Source organism: Gossypium hirsutum, chromosome A08, assembly GCF_007990345.1.
Source record: "Gossypium hirsutum isolate 1008001.06 chromosome A08, Gossypium_hirsutum_v2.1, whole genome shotgun sequence".
In the NCBI taxonomy this organism is placed as follows: Eukaryota; Viridiplantae; Streptophyta; class Magnoliopsida; order Malvales; family Malvaceae; genus Gossypium; species Gossypium hirsutum.
The window spans coordinates 87,749,257-87,762,049 of NC_053431.1; positions in this window are offsets into that span (position 1 = coordinate 87,749,257).

Here is a 12,793-nt window from a genome sequence, read left to right on the forward strand (position 1 = left end):
GCGACACAATCAGTAATTTTCTGGTAGAGTATTGCACCGACATCGATCTTTCTTCCCTTGAAAATTGAATGAATTAGGCACATTCTATCAAGGTTGACTGTGGTGCTATAAGTAGATGGCAATAGCCTGCAGTTGACAAAATGAAACCAGATTTTGCTTTGCAGTCTCAAGAAACAGTAGTGCATCGTATAATTCCTTTGATGTGAACCCACCCATAATGCTTCTTAGATACATAAATCTTTCACCAACAGGTCCCTTTTGTCATCTGTGATATCTTCAATAAACTTGGAGTGTTCATCGATATCCACCTTAGTGTTATACAACTCATTGATTTTTGTAGCATCCTATGGGATTAAACCTTCTTGAACAAAGATAAACTCCAACTCATGGTCATAAAGGTTAGCATAAAACTTGTAACGCCCCTGTACCCGAGACCATCGCCGGAGTCAAGCACAAGGTGTTAACGGACTTAATTCATTAATTAAACAGCTCAAACAATTTATTTTTAAAATTTCCAGACAAGCTGGCTAACTGCTTCACAGTAGCTTAAAAATTCATATCTCGAGTTTCGAAACTCAAAATTAAGATCTATAAATTTTTCCTAAAATTAGACTCATATATCTATCTACTAATTTTTTTTCTATAATTTTTGGTGAGGCCAATTAGTACAGTTTAATAGTTAAAGTCTCCCCTGTTTCAGGGTTCAGCTACTCTGACCCCTGTGCACTATGAATCAAATTTATTTCTGTACAGAAATCCAATGACTATGCGATTTGTTTAACTTAAAAATAAACTCAATAAGGAATCCATAAATATAAATTTTGAGTCCTAATTATGTTTACAAAAATTATGGTGAATTTCTAAAGTCAGAACAGGGAATCCAGAAATTGCTCTGACCCTATTTCACCAAAAAGTAAATATCTCATAACATACAACTCTTTTACCTATTTTGTTTCTTCCACATGAAAATAGATTCATTAAGCTTCAATTCCATATTTTATTCATCATCTAATTATATCTTTACTATTTTTAGTGATTTTTCAAAATCACGTCATTGCTGCTATGTGATTCTGTTTTATAGCCAATTTCACCATTTTATGGATTTCCATAGATTAGTTAGCACATAAAGCATACGTGTTATCAAATATAATGTCGATTAGCCACTCCAATAGCTAATCATTCTCAAACATTTCCATGCCATCCATGAGCTATATCATAAGATTATATACACAAAAGGATTATAATGCTATACATGCCATATTCCCAAAATATGCAAGCCACCATACCGAGATGGTCCGTTGATAGTGTGAGCGTGCCTCCGACCGTCCTGATCTCCAAACCGACTTGTCAAAACTACAAGGAATGGAAGGGAAGGAGTAAGCATAAATGCTTAGTAAGTTCACATGCAAATAAAAAATAACTTAACAAAGCAATTATACCAACCAACATTAGCATAATATCACCAAAACATATATCACATTTCTATTCATCATTCATCGTCTTACTACATTATTGTTGTCGTATCAAGTCTCAACCCGAGGGTTAAGTACATACCTGTCCAAAGTGCCCATTCCACAACACTTACCAATACGTCACTTGCATCTTGAGTATTCTTCCATTTCACTAGAATTTTACCCGTTGAACACATCAGAATATAACTCGGATACATGGAAAGTTTGCACATAAGTGCCACATATGTAGCCAAGCTACCATGTAACCCGCCCATAAGCAAACTCGGACTCAACTCAATGAACTCGGGCGTACGCATCCATAAGTGAACTCAGACTCAACTTAACGAGCTCGGATGCCTAGTTACATCTCATGAACTTGGACTCAACTCAACGAGTTCGGACGTTCGAATCCATAAGTGAACTCGGACTCAACTCAACGAGCTCGGATGCCTAGTTACATCTCACGAACTCGGACTTAACTCAACGAGTTCAGACGTTCACATCCATAAGTGAACTCGGACTCAACTCAACAAGTTTGGATGCCCAAATATCCGAATCTATTCCTAAGGTTCAACGGGACTTTCCTCGTTCATACTCATTTACCATTCTCCTTGGAATACCCACAACGATACTTCGGTAGTCTTTCATATTTTTCACATAATTTATAAAATTTTTGCATGTTGTCCATTAATGACCACACAGCATAGAATTGCATGATAACAATCATAATGTCATATAAATAGCATTAAATGATTTAAAATAACGGTTATATTACAATATTTACATTTGAACTTACCTCGTATGCGAAAATGGTCATTTTTACCATTTTGTCCACAACTTGGTATTTTACCGATTTTAGCCCGAATTTTGATTTTCCTTGCTCTATCATTTCAAATATAGTCTAATTAGGACTCATATTATTCAAATCAACCCAAAATCATATTTTGGGAAAATTACAATTTTTCCCCTAAACTTTCACATATTTACACTTTTGCCCCAAATCTCGTAAATTAAACTTCATCCTATTTTCTTATGTTTTATGATATGCTGATCATTTTTCCCTTATACAGAAACATCCAATTCTCACTCTAACATGTACTTATGAATATTAGGTATTTTTACCAATTATGTCATTTTAGTCGTTTTTACGTAAAATCAGTTAGCAAAAGTTGTTTAACACAATCTCAAGCTTCATATTCTACCATAAAACATCAAAATTCATGCATATCATTCATGGGTAAATTTTTAAATATAAACCCTAGCTCAAAACATTGGTAGAAACAGGTAAACCGAGCTACGAGGATTTCAAAAATGTAAAGAACATTAAAAACGAGCATAGAAATCACTTACAATCAAGGCTTAAAAGTGTTAAAACCCTACCTATGGTGGAGAGAAAATTTTGGCAGCAACTTATGGAGAAGATGATCATTTTTGTGTTATTTTTCCCATTTTATTTCATTTAATATCAAAATGACCAAAATGCCCTTCCTTATTAAACTTTCAAAAATTCCATCCATGTCCAACTTTTGTCCATAAACTTAGAAATTGGTCAAATTTCTATTTAATACGTCCTAATTAATATTTCAAAGCAATTTCATACTAGAAACTTCTAGAATGCAAGTTTTGTAACTTATTCAATTTAGTCCCTAATTTCAAATTAAGCACTTTATGCATAGAATTTCTTCACGAAATTTTCACACAATCATGAAATCATATCATAGACCTCAAAATAATCATAAAATAATTATTTCTATCTCATATTTGTGGTCTCGAAACCATTATTTTGATTAGGCCCTAATTCGGGATATTACAAAACTCACGTACCAATGAAGAAGAATAGCTTCCAGGATGCGTGCAGAAAGTCATCCACTTCAACTTAGAGATGTTTCTAGAGGTTTTTTTTCCCAAATCTTGCTATTGTGAAAGGAGAATACCCTATTCTGGGTGAAAGTTTAGCTTTAAGATGTTGTTTTGAAATCAGTCTTTGGTCGCTTTCGTTAAAAAGATCACCAACTCCTTTTTCTCTGTTGGCATGGAGGATTCAAACTCACTAACTGCAATTGCAGAGAATGAGTGTTCTTTAATAGGCTTGGTGGCTTTCTTAATTGATCCTCTCATTTTTTCAATATTTTGCTTAGTTTTTGGAGTGAAGATGGTTTAAAGGTGTAAAGGTACTAACTTGAGAAAGAGAAAGGGAATAAAAAATTCTACTTGGGTGTTTCACAGTCGGCACAGTGAAGAGGGGTTTATAGTGAGTGAAAGAAGAAGACAAAGACGTGATTTTTTAAACGAAAATAAAGCTAGCGGGAATAAATGTCTCTAATAAGAATTGCGCCTGCTCAGACAGATCAGACGACTAAGTGCCTTTTGATCAAATGGTGGGATCTAAAATTTTTGATCTACCGTCATTCTTGCAGAGTCAGACGTGACTGTACAATAATACGAAACTGCATTGAAAATAAAGCCCAAATGCATAGACAATGGTACCTAATTATTCTATAAAAATAAAATATAAAATATAAAACAAACCGAAACAAAAGCAATAAAATAAAACAACATAATGATAAATTCAAATAAAAATTAAAATTTTTTGACCAATTGAATGGTCTCCGCCTTCTTTTGATCAATATTCCCAAGATAATGTTTCAATCATTTACCATTCACTTTAAATGTAAATCTCTGATTGTGACCGCACGATGAAGAGATACTTCAACAGTTTTGAAAGCTCCAGACCAACGTGAGCGCAATTTACCCTGGTGTAGTTTTAGTCTAGAATTGAATAATAAAACTTGTTGGCCCGCAATAATTTTTCGTTGTAAAATAATTTTGTTATGCCATCGTTTGGTCTTTTCCTTGTAAATTGCAGCATTTTCATAGGCATTTCACCTAATCTCCTTTAGTTCAGTGATATCTAATAACCTTTTCTTTTCATCAGCTTCATAGTCCATGTTCACTTGCTTAATTGCCCACATTGCTTTGTGTTCCAGTTAAACTGGCAAGTGACATGCTTTTCCAAAAACCAATTGATACAGTGACATCCCTAATGGAGTTTTGTATGCTGTCCGCAATGCCCATAAAGCGTCATCCAGTCTGGAAGACCAATCTTTCCTTGAAGGGTTTACAACCTTCTCAAGAATGTTTTTAATTTGTCGATTCGACACTTTAGCTTGTCTATTAGTTTGCGGATGATAAGTAGTAGCCATTCTATGATGGATTCCATATCTTTTCAGTGTGACTGCTACTTGGTTGCAGTGAAAGTGTGTACCCTAATCACTAATCAATGCTTTTGGTGTACCAAAGCAGGTGAGTATATGCTTGTGAAAAAAAATTGAAGTATTGTCTTTGCATCATCCTTTGGGATTGCAACACTTCAACCCACTTCGAGACGTAGTCAACAACTACTAATATATAAAGATTTCCAAATGGACTTGGAAATGGTCCCATAAAATCCATACCCCAAACATCGAACAATTCAAACTCCATAATAAGCTACTGTAACATTTCATTGATTCAGGATATAGAACCAGCACGCTGACAGCTATCGCATTGATTCACAAAATTGTAGGTGTTTTTGAATAATGAAGGCTAGTAGAATCCTGATTGGAGAACCTTAGCAGTGGTTTGCATGTCATCGAAATGACCTCCATAAGGAGCATCATGATAGTGCTTCAGGATCAAAAGCATCTCCTCTTCTGGAACACAACGCCGAATAATGTTATTATTGCATACCTTGAATAAATATCGCCCGTTCCAATGATACTTTACTACTTCACGAAGAAATCTATCTTTTTTATGGACTGTGACACCCAATTGGAGTTTTCCACATACTAAATAATTAACTAGAATTGCATACCAAGGGGTTGCATCTACAGCAAATAACTTCTCATCTGAGAATGCGTCGACAATTTGAAGTATGTTTCCATTTTCGCTACTAACTTCCAATCGAGACAAATGGTCTGCAACTTGATTTTTTGAACCCTTACGGTCTTTTATCTCGATGTCAAATTCTTGCAATAGTAAGATACATCGTATCAATCTTGGTTTCATATCATTCTTCGTAAAAAGATATCTCAACACTGAGTGATCAGTAAATACAGTAACCTTTACACCAACAAGATAAGAACGAAACTTATCAAAAGCAAAGACTACAGCCAACAATTCTTTCTCTATAGTGGTATAGTTGATTTGAGCCTTTGTAAAAGTTTTCCTAGCATAATAGATGACTTGAAATATTTTTCCTTTATGTTGTCCTAGAACAGCACCCATAGCAAAGTCGCTTGCATCACACATAACTTCAAAAGGTTGAGACCAATCGGGTGCAACGATAATGGGTGCATTTACTAACTGTGTCTTTAATTGAATTAATGCATCTAGACATGGATCGTCAAGGAAGAATTTTTGATTTTGTTCCAGTAATAACCATAATGGTTTTGTAGTTTTTGAGAAATCTCTAATAAATCTTCGGTAAGACATGCATCGTGTGACCCCTGTTTTCACTTTTAACTTAATATTTCATAGAATTTTCAATTTAATCCAGATTTGTTTTAAATGTTCTACTAGCTCAATTTAGGTGTCAAATTGTTTGAAAAGCATGGAAATGATTAGTGATGAATTATTTTGATTATGTTTGATTTAATTTATGAATTATGTTACAGTTTTATTACTGTAATATCTTATAGCTCGGAATGGTGACTGGATTGGGTATAGGGTGTTACAAAAGAGGGATGCGGCTGCCATTAGGAGTATTTAAGGGATGTTTAGAAAGTTATTAAAGTGGAAATTAGATGTTTAGAAAGTTATTAAAAGTGAAAATTAAGGTTTTAAATCTATTTAGTATATATACTAATCAACCAGCTCACACAAAATTTAAGGGTCTAAATTGCAGACTCGAAGCCAGTGTCGTGAGACTGGGTGTTGGTGTCACAACACTGTACTTTGATTGCTCCAAGTTTTGGTTTGAATTTTTGTATCACACAATGAAGCATGGTGTCGCGACACGAGCCCAAAATTTAAAATATTTTTAGGTTCAAAATTCGAAAAGATTTTAGGTTTGAAGTGTAATGTTGCAACATGGGGATGTGGTCTTAACAACGCCCTAATTTCAAAATTCCTGGGAGCTTCGAGGTTAAGTGTCACAACACTGAAGTTCAGTACCGCGAAGCCACCCTAATTTTCTCCATTTCTGAATAATCGGGCATGTCGATCCCTCTGTTTTACCCTTAATTTTAAAATAGGCCCATAATAGGCTCTTCTAGCAACCTAAGGTCAAAATCTTACTCTAATTAAAACTTCCTAACTCTAGTTTTTCATTATTTACCCCGTAAGATAGGGTTCGAATAAGACACGGTGAAGGAGCTCACTATTCCTTTGAATTTACAAGAATTTTTCTGATGTTCGTAGGATTTGCAAAGTTGATTAAGGACTTAAAGGAGGGACCAAGCAAGATGGAATGGCAAGTTAGGGGATCATAGGCATATAAAGTCATGCTTAAAGGAATGGGGTACCATTGGAGGCTTTGCCTCAGGATAAAAACAACGAAGCCAGATAACCTTCCTAGAATTTAGATTTTTAGGTCAGATAGTCCTTCGTAATATTTTAAGAGTTGTATTATAAACAGACAATTTGAATTGAACTAAGAATGTGAGAGATTAAGTATTAAGTGGATTAGAGCTTTAGTTGTAAGAACTTTTATTTTAAATTTCATTATTAGATTGGTTTTATCATTAGTCTGCTTTATAGCAGTTAAGTTAGCAAAATTAAGTATAGGTCCATTTGTGACGCTCCATACTCAGATTCGGTGAACGGGTCGGGTTGGTGTGTTACAACTTAAACAAAAATGGCTCCTCCCAGAAATAATACCTTGTATTATGAAGGAATTTCTTCCTTTGTTGATACGAAATTTTGGAAGGCATTATTCCACTATCCAAATTGTTAGCAAAATTAGCAAACCAGGAATATTATAAACATGGCTTACCTAAAAAATGTGCTCGTCTAGAAAATGCTCATTAATAGGAACAGGGGAGTAAGTTTCCCCTTGTTGCTCCAATCTGGATACCCTTCCTATCTTGGATTTCAAGATTAAATTCTTGGAGTAAAAGTACTTATCGAATCAATCTCGACTTAGAATCTTTCTTGGCAAGTAAATATTTGATTGCTGAATGGTCCGTATAAATGGTCACTTTTGTACCTACAAGATAATATCGAAACTTGTAAAAGAAAAACAATCGCAAGTAATTATTTCTCAGTTACCGTATTGTTTAACTGGGTTCCTGTCAAAGTTCTACTTGTGTAGTAAAACCAATGAAAAACTTTATTCCTTCGCTGACCCATTACGGCTCCAACTGCAAAGTCGCTCACGTCACACATTAGTTCAAAAGATGAAATCCAATATGGTGTAGCGATAATGGGTTTAGAAATTAACCGTTGTTTCATCTTATCAAAGCTTTCAAGCACCTTCATCGAATTTAAAGGTCCTTTCCTTCTCTAACAAAGTACATAGTGGCTTCGAAATCTTTGAAAACTCTTTGGTAAACCTTCGATAGAACACGACATGCCCCAGTAAACTTCTAATGCCTTTTACAGACACTGGGGGTGGCAACTTCTCTATTACATCAAAATTTTCTCTATCCACTTTGATTCCACGTCTAGATATTCAGTGACCCAAAATTATCCCCCCCCTTAACCATGAAATGACACTTCTCTCAATTAAGGACAAGGTTCATCTCTTCATGTAGCACACCTTAACCAGTATTCGTCGCCGGAACAGGGTTACAGGGCATTACCAGAACTTTCAGAACATTTTTCAATTAACTCCCATAAATTAATATTCATTAACCTAAATCATTCAAAACATTCCTTAATTGGACCCTCGAGGCCCAATACGAATATCAGAATCGAGTCGGGACTTAATTGGGTACTCTAAGAATTTTTAGTAATATTTTAAAATTTTTCCAAGGTGCAGGGTTCACACGCCCGTGTGGTCTAAGGGACACACCTGCGTGACCCTGGAACATGCCCATGCTGCAGAACGTGTTCAACCCTGTGTAACTCTCTAACTAGTGCACATGGCCATGGCACACGCCCGTGTGATAGGCCGTGTGGTTAATTAATTCAATTCGAAATTAGGAGTAAGTTTCACATAGCCAAGACACACACCCGTATTCTAAGCCATGTAGCATACAGGGATGAGACGCACGCCCTTGTCTCTGTCCGTGTGCTCAATTCTGAGCATTCTATTTCTCAAAATTAAAGTACAGGGACACACGACCTAACTACACGCCTATGTTTCCAAGACTGTGTCTGCCCGTATGGACAAAATAAAGCCATTTATAGCTTCATTTCTCACCCAGAATCACACCCATGACTTGCACTTGAATCACACATCCAAATACCAACCATTTCAAGCATTCACATCAAGCAAATTCCATCATTCATCATGGCATATCATTTCATTCATACATGTTTACAATTACAATCTTACCTTAGTTCAATCCATGTACTAAACATGATTTGATTAACTACTTAACATATATGAAGCTACCATAGTTTGACATTACAAGTATATTTAAACAAACCATTACTAGCCAATCCAATGGCTAGATTACAACCATCATTTACATTTACATGTCAATATGCCAATATATCCTATACATGCCATTACAACAATAACTGATTTATCATATTGTACTGAATAGGTCGATGGATAGTGTGAGAGATCTCCGCCAAGCATCCAATCAAACGAGCCTCTGATTTACTCTAAAACAGGGAAATAAAACTAAGTAAGCATAAAATGCTTAGTAAATTCGTATAACATGGTACTTAACTTACCATTCATTCTATTTCGAGGAAACTATGTAAGGTATAATCAATCAGTTTGATCTCAAGCCCTACACACATTCTCATTGCCCTTGTTAGTCATGTATTCCATGTTAATATCAAAACATATATGGGCTCAACAACAATCAAGTTTCCAAGAACATATGCTTTCCACAACATGTATTCATTCAACATGCATAATTCATCCTATTATTTCAAGTATAATTTCATACCAATTCATCTCGAGTTCAGATCATTTCATATCAGAACTTTACTCATATTACTCAGAATATCAAGGTCATGATTAGTACACTCAAGGTGTATGAGTCTATAATCAAGGATATATATACTCATCAAATAAATTCCATGTACAATATCGTCATTTCATATTTCCATATATTAGTTGTCACGTGTCGTCATTTTCATGTATTTTAGGCCGATATGTGTAATATCTCATTTCTTATTCACATCTTCTCATGTCAACAATTTTTACCCGTTGAACTTATCTAAAATATCGATGGATACACAGGTAGTACACTCGAGGTGTACAAATCAAGATTTGCCAATTCATATTCAACGGTACCCATAAGGTACTATATTAGAGAGTACACTCTCGAGCCACACATGTATACAACAGGATTACCAGTCCAGGCTAAATCTTTTTTTTATGACATATGCTCTAAGGAGCTTGATCTGGATTACCCCTTCAAGCTAAATCCAATCTATAACATGTGCTCGTGAGGACTCATATCAGGATTACCCGTTCGGGCTAAATCCTTTTCTATGATAAGGTTAATAGGATTATGTAATAGCCCGTTTTTAGTGAAATCAAAATAGTGGTTTTGGGACAACAAATTCGAGGTCAAAATATTTATTTTATTATTTTTTAATGTTTATAGTATGATATTATGTTGGTGTGAAATTTTCGTTAAGAAATTTTATCGTTTGGTTGGTCAATTCGATAAAAAAGGACTAAATCGCTAAAGCATAAAACTTGAGTACTATTAGCTAAAGGTGTTAAATAGTTATGGAACCTTAAAGTAAAGGTCTTTAAATGGTAATTAACCGATTTGAGAGTTAATGGATGATAGTGGCATGGCATTTGGTGTAATTAATAAATATCATTAAGGTTAAATTTGTAATTAGTTAATAAAGGATTAATTAAAACAAAACAAAATCAAATTTTGTCCATCTTTCTCTCAAAATCGAAAATTAAAAGAAGAAGAAGCCATGGAAGCATTCTAGGGTTTGATCACTTTAAAGCTAAATTGATGAGTGATTTTCATCCTGTTTCTAATGATTTCTACGTTTTTGAGATCGTTGCAGCTAGGTCTAACTAGCCTAAGGACTATTTTGCAAAACTATTAAAGATTTTGAATGATGCCATTGATGAATACATGTGTATTTTGAAGTTTCTTGATAGATTATGGATGCTTGTTGATAGATATACAAGTTTTGTTAAGTGATTTTTAGTGAAAATGAAAAATAGGAATTAAATAGAGAAATGTTGAAACTTTGTGGTTAAAATGTGAAAGAAATGAAACATATGGGCTGTTAAGGGTATAATGGTAATTTGGCTACTATGGTTTAGTCTTGAATTTCATGAATTTGTGATTTTGTGTAATAAGGACTAAATTATAAAAATATGAAAGTTTAGGGGCTAATGTGTAAAATAGCTTAAATGTATATTTTGGATTGAATTGAACAAATAGAAGAATAAATAAGCTGATTTTGATTACTTATAGATCAAGAAAAGAGGAATTTGGAATTAGATCGGGGAAAAAGCAAAGTGATTGAGTAGTCGTTTCGTTCCATCATTCTGTACACGAGGTAAGTTTGTATAATTGAACTTAAATGTGTAATTATTTAATTGATGTATGGTATTGTGATTGTATTTATCTTATGGGTTAATTTTGGAAGATTTTGAATTAAATGTATGATTTAAGTAAAAAGAATTGCTTAGTAAGACCATATTTGGGCTATGGCAAATCAGAAAATAAGACCATAACTGGGTTATGACATGTGAATGTAAGACCACGGGAAGGCCATGGGAATGTATGTGTAAGACCATAGTTGGACTATGGCATTGGAAAATTGATGTACTCGTATCATAAGCATTTATAAGCCCGGAGTGGTTTGGTAAGAGATCTAGTGAGAAATAGATACATATCGGTATAGGTATGTACAGAGAACTGTTCGAGTAACAAGTTAAAGAAGTTGAGAACTTATGAGTTAATGTGATTAAACTTTATGTTAACTCATTGTTTGATGCTTTAAATGCAATTTATGTTATCTATTTTGAAATGCCAATGAATGATGAGATTATTTCATTTCTTTACATACGAACTTACTAAGCTTTATAGCTTACTTTGTTTATTTTTCTATGTTTTATAGTCCTTCAAAGCTAGCTCAGATTCGGGGATCGTCAGAAACTTCATCACACTATCGGACATCTATTTTGGTACTTTTAAGTTGTATATATGGTATATGGCATGTATAGGCTTTGGTCATTTTGGTGTGTTTAGTGGAAATGTATTTTGGCCATTAGAGGTAATTTATGAAAGTTATGTAGTTTGTTATAAATATTGCCATGTAATATGGTTGATGTTGAATTATGATACTCAAATAGTTTTTATTATATGAGGTATTTATTTGGTTGAGATATGTTTGTTGTGGATTGGTTTTGGATGACGAATTAGCTGAATTATGGTACATGATATAGATATGTGAGTTATGTTTAGTGAAGCAAGTTGAATTGATAGGCATTTGAATTGGTAAATGGTATTGAATTGAGTATTGAAATGGTTGAAATAGATATAGTATGATTTGAATATTGGTTGATGACTTTTGGTTGCATATTTTTGTCTTGAAATGGTACCATTTGAGCTTGTATAGGTATGTACAAAATGGGTGGCGAAATGGCTTGGTAAATAGCCTACTTTTGTCCACATGGGAAGAGACACAGGTATGTGTCTCAGCCGTGTGTGACACAAGGTCATGTTACATGGCAGTGTGTCCCATGGTGTTGAATTTGAAAACAAGTCAATATGCTCCACAAGGCCTCACACACTAGTGTGTGACTTGGTCATGTGGTATAAGTTAGTATACCCCACAGGATTGGCACGGCCTTGCACATAACCTGGCCTACGGGCGTGTATGGCCATTTTTAGGGCACACGGGCGTGTGTTGGCCGTGTGACCCAAGTCAAAGAGTTACACGAGGTATGACATAGGCTGAGATGCAGCATGTGTGTCCATTTTGAATGTCCACACGGCTTGTGACACGGGTGTGTCTGGTGGCCGTGTGTCTGGCCACATGGGCGTATGTTCCCTGTTTTGGAGAAAATTTTTCAAAGTTTCGTGAATGTTTTTGGAGTTATTGGTTTAGTCCTGAACCACTCCCAAATCATGTTTAAAGCCTCGTAGGCTCGAATAAGGGACAAATTGATTGAGATTGAATAATGAATGCTTGAATTGAGACAATGTATGCTAAATGGATGTTTAATCGTTTTGTAAATCTAGTAATGC